Below are 5,000 nucleotides of genomic sequence, written 5' to 3'. Positions count from 1 at the left end.
CGCTTTTCTCCGGGAAACTGGGCTCGGCTCAGCTCCGGCCGCACCGCCGCCCGGCGCCGCTCGCGGCCGGCACCCACGGGGGGCGCTAAACCCGGGCCGGGGCCGGCACCGGCACCTCGCGTGGTTTCGAACGGGCACCTGAGGGCTCGCGGGGCCACGCGGCGTTCACACAGCCCGGGACGGTAAAGACGCCCCTCCGGCGGCGGGAGGGGCGACACCTCGCCTGCGACGGGAAGCGAATTGGAAAGGAGACCGCCCTGCCCGAGCACCCGGACACCGCCGTGGCTTGAGTCCCCGTGACGGGGAGCCCCGGAAGAGCCGGGCCGCCGGGGGCCCTCTCCGACGCCACCCGAAAAGCCTCATCGATCAGACGGAAGGCGGCCGCAGAAGCGGCCGCCGGGCCCCACGGCCACGCTTCCTGGGACAACAGACACGGCAACCCGGCCGCAGCGGAGGAGGAGCGCGGGGGGTGCCGCCACCCGCCCCGCCCGACAGCGGCTGCGCAACGAGACCGAGGCGGCACGGGGCGCCGTCCGAGCGTGCGAGAAAGCGCCACCGACCACGCCGCGGGCCACCGGCTTTCGCCCGCCTCGCAGCGATCGGCTTGCCCTCCGGAAAAGCCGGGGGACGGCGGAAAAACAAAAAAAAAAAAAAAGACAACAACAAACCAAAAAGCACCCACAGCAGCGCGTCAACGCGACCCGTGCTAAGCCACGGGGGTCGCGGGCCCGGGCAGAGGGTGGCAAACGAGGCCCGCGCCTCTTACTCCTCGCTCTCTCTCGTTTCTCTTTCCTCCACACCTCCGCCACCGCATTTTCTCGCTCTCTCTCTTCCCTTCGCCTGCACGGCCCACGACCCTTCGTCGCGCACGCTTCTCGGTGCCGCGGCTTAAGGCCGCGAGAGAAAAACAACGGAAAGAAAAAAAAAAAAAAAAAGCCGGGCGGGCGGCCCCCACTCCGCCCGCAGGCCTAAAAAGCGGACCCCGCGTGCAAAACCCAGCCCCCGAGCCGGCAGCCACGGCAGCCGGGGCAGGCCCGACACCACGGGCCGCCCGGGCCTAGCGGCTCGATCGCGCCGGTCACCACCCGACGGGAGGGCGGGGCGCCGCCGCCCCGCCCGCGACGTATCTCGGGGCACTCTGTCGGGTTCGGGGTCCGCAGGGCCGAGGCGGCCCGGCCACCGCGGCCGGCCGCCAGCCACGCAGAAAAACTCGGCCCGCTCCGCGGGCTCCCCGGCTTAAGGCCGAGGAAGGGGGTCTCGAACAACGCACGGCTCCGGGAGGGAGGGAGAGCGGGGTGCCGCCACCCCGCGCACCCCTCGCCGGCCGACTCCCGTCACCGAGCCCCTGGAGCAACCGGGCAGGACGAGGCAAGGCCGCGCGCCCCACGGCACGTCCCCGCGGCACTTCCGACACGGACGACACACGCTGGGCAAAACAAGTCGGGAGGCGCGAGGAACGAGGCGGCGCCACCTCGGCAAGCCGGGCCCGTCCTCGGGGCTCTCGGGAAAGGCCGGGGGAGAAAAGGCCCCGGCGGCCTCGACACCGCCGAGCCCCGGTGTCACGCACCCTTCGTCGAGCCGTCGGCAGCCGACCGCAAAGAGCACGGCCGGCCGGAAAAGAACGCACCCGCGGGCAGGGCGGGGCGCCGGCTTAAGGCCGGGCAGCAAAAGGGACGAGGCGCCGCCGCCTCGCCCGCCACCATCCCCGGAGGGAATACACACTTTGGGGAGGGGAGGGCCCTCGCCCCACCCCTGAAGTCAACAACCGGACCGAAGAGGAACACGGCTCGCGGCCCTTTTCTCTCCTCCTCTCGGGCTCTGTCTCTCTCTCTCAACCCTTGTCTCTCTGTACCTCACACGGTTCTGTACCCATTCTCGATGGGCAAGACGGGGGGACCGGGACAGAGCCACGCGACTCGTCCCGCGTCAGGCGGCGCACTCTTTTTCCCTCCCTTCGCGCCGGCGACCGCACGCGCGGCCGCCGCTCTCGCGTCCGCCTCGGACACAGGCACTGCACCAGCCTGCGGGGATGCGGCCCGTCACACCCGCTCCCAGTAGACGGACAGACGGGTCCGAGGCCCCGAGCGCCTCCAAGACGTCGAGTCGACGCCACCGGGGCGCGGCGCCGGCGTGCGCCGCCGCCGACCTAGACGTAACCGGAGGATGGCGAGAACAGCGACCCCTTGGTGGACTTCCAGCCGCGCTGCGGAAAGCAGGTCTACCCGGCCCCCCCGCGGAAATCCGCCAAAGTCCAGCCGAAGCGGGGAAGACCTGGTCGCCGCGTCGCCGCCCGCCGCCGCGGCCGCCCCGCCGGCCTCTCCGCCGGCGGCCTCCCCGCCCCGGAGCCGGGTAAGACCTGGCCGGCCGGGGCCGCCCCGGAAGCGGGGCTAGACCTGTTCTCCGCGTCGCCGCCCGCCGCCGCCGCCGCCACCTCTCCGCCGCCGGCCTCTCCACCCCGGAGCCGGCTCGGCCTGGCCTTCCGGGACCGCCCCCGAAGCGGGGTAGACCTGTTCTCCGCGTCGCCGCCCGCTGCCGCCGGCCTCCCCGCCCCGGGGCCGGCTCGGCCTGGCCTGCCGGGGCCGCCCCCGAAGCGGGGTAGACCTGTTCTCCGCGTCGCCGCCCGCTGCCGCCGGCCTCTCCGCCCCGGAGCCGGCTCGGCCAGGCCTGCCGGGGCCGCCCCCGAAGCGGGGTAGACCTGTTCTCCGCGTCGCCGCCCGCTGCCGCCGGCCTCTCCGCCCCGGGGCCGGCTCGGCCAGGCCTGCCGTGGCCACCCCCGGAGCGGGGTAGACCTGTTCCCCGCGTCGCCGCCCGCCGCCGCCGCCGCCGCCTCTCCGCCGCCGGCCTCTCCGCCCCGGAGCCGGGTAGGCCCGGCCGGCCGGGGCCGCCCCGGGAGCGGGGCTAGACCTGTTCTCCGCGTCGCCGCCCGCCGCCGCCGCCGCCGCCACCTCTCCGCCGCCGGCCTCTCCGCCCCGGAGCCGGGTAGGCCCGGCCGGCCGGGGCCGCCCCGGGAGCGGGGCTAGACCTGTTCTCCGCGTCGCAGCCGCCCGCCGCCGGCTCTCCGCCGCCGGCCTCTCCGCCCCGGAGCCGGCTCGGCCTGGCCTGCCGGGGCCGCCCCGGGAGCGGGGCTAGACCTGTTCTCCGCGTCGCCGCGGCGCCGCCGCCGCCACCTCTCCGCCGCCGGCCTCTCCGCCCCGGAGCCGGGTAGGCCCGGCCGGCCGGGGCCGCCCCGGGAGCGGGGCTAGACCTGTTCTCCGCGTCGCCACCGTGGCCGCCCCGCCGGCCTCCCCGCCGCCGGCCTCACCGCCCCGGAGCCGGGTAGGCCCGGCCGGCCGGGGCCGCCCCGGGAGCGGGGCTAGACCTGTTCTCCGCGTCGCCGCCCGCCGCCGCCGCCGCCACCTCTCCGCCGCCGGCCTCTCCGCCCCGGAGCCGGGCAGGCCCGGCCGGCCGTGGCCGCTCCGGGAGCGGGGCTAGACCTGTTCTCCGCGTCGCCGCCCGCCGCCGCCGCCGCCGCCGCCTCTCCGCCGCCGGCCTCTCCGCCCCGGAGCCGGGTAGGCCCGGCCGGCCGGGGCCGCCCCGGGAGCGGGGCTAGACCTGTTCTCCGCGTCGCCACCGTGGCCGCCCCGCCGGCCTCCCCGCCGCCGGCCTCACCGCCCCGGAGCCGGGTAGGCCCGGCCGGCCGGGGCCGCCCCGGGAGCGGGGCTAGACCCGTTCTCCGCGTCGCCGCCGCGGCGCCGCGACCTCTCCGCCGCCGGCCTCTCCGCCCCGGAGCCGGGTAGAGACGGCGTCCCGGGGCCGCCCCGGGAGCGGGGCTAGACCTGTTCTCCGCGTCGCCGCCGCGGCGCCCCGCCGGGCTCTCCGGCGGCGGCCGGCGGCCGCGCCTGGCCCCCGAGCGGGCTAGACCTGGCCTCCCGACGAGGCCGCTCTCTCTCGCGACCAACACCTATTTTCGACCGACTCCTCTCTCCCCCCTCCCCCCTTTCTTTTTTATTATTTTCTCATTTTTTACATGTGCTGGAAGAACGGCTCTCCCTCTGGCTCGGGACAAGAAGCTTTTCTGGGGAACAATACTCTCGGCAAACTGGAATTCATTTCCTTTCCCGCCCAGGGGCTAGACCTGGCCTCCCGACGAGGCCGCTCTCTCTCGCGACCAACACCTATTTTCGACCGACTCCTCTCTCCCCCCTCCCCCCTTTCTTTTTTATTATTTTCTCATTTTTTACATGTGCTGGAAGAACGGCTCTCCCTCTGGCTCGGGACAAGAAGCTTTTCTGGGGAACAATACTCTCGGCAAACTGGAATTCATTTCCTTTCCCGCCCAGAGCCCTCCCGGCCGGCTGCGCCCCGCCCGGCCCTCGGCCCACTGACACGCCGTGCCGCCAAAAGGTCGTGGCCCGCCCGCCCCCTCCCCCCCCCACCCCCTCCCCCCCGGGATTCTACGCGGCCCCGCCCCCCCACCACAACCTATGGGGAAACAGCTGGGAAGGGGCAGCAGGGACGTGCGGGCCGAACCTGGCACCACGCCGCCGGCACCCCGCCCCGCCTCGTCCCGCCCCAGTCCGCGCCCCGCCCCGCCCCGCCCCGCCCCCGGCCCCGAACCCCGCCCCCCCTCCACGCTCCCTCCCCCCCGACCGAGGCCGTGGCGGGGCGGCGGGCAAGCGGGCGGCCGCTTTCCGGCCGGTTCTTTCACGGTCCGCAGAGGTCTTCGGCCCTCGGCGCGGGTCCAGGGGGCCGTGGGGGCTCGAGGCCGAGGCGCCCGGGGCCGGCACGAAGGCGCCGGCACGAAGCCCGCGTTCGCGGAGATGGACAGGGTGACACACACGGCCCCTCCCCCCGCCCCCCCTTTCCCCCACGCTCACGCCCCGATGCCGCCCTCTCGTGCTGCCACACGCACACACCCCCTCACGCCCACACACACACACACACACACACACACACACACACAGAGGCAGGCAGGAAGGCAGGCAGGCAGGCAGGCGGGTGCGCAGGCACCCTTAGAGTCG

Source organism: Chamaea fasciata, unplaced genomic scaffold (genome assembly GCF_029207755.1).
Source record: "Chamaea fasciata isolate MVZ Bird 193981 ecotype frontalis unplaced genomic scaffold, bChaFas1.0.hap1 SCAF_75, whole genome shotgun sequence".
Classification (NCBI taxonomy): Eukaryota; Metazoa; Chordata; class Aves; order Passeriformes; family Sylviidae; genus Chamaea; species Chamaea fasciata.
The sequence above is the reverse complement of the archived record's forward strand: the minus strand, read 5'-3'. Positions refer to the sequence as shown.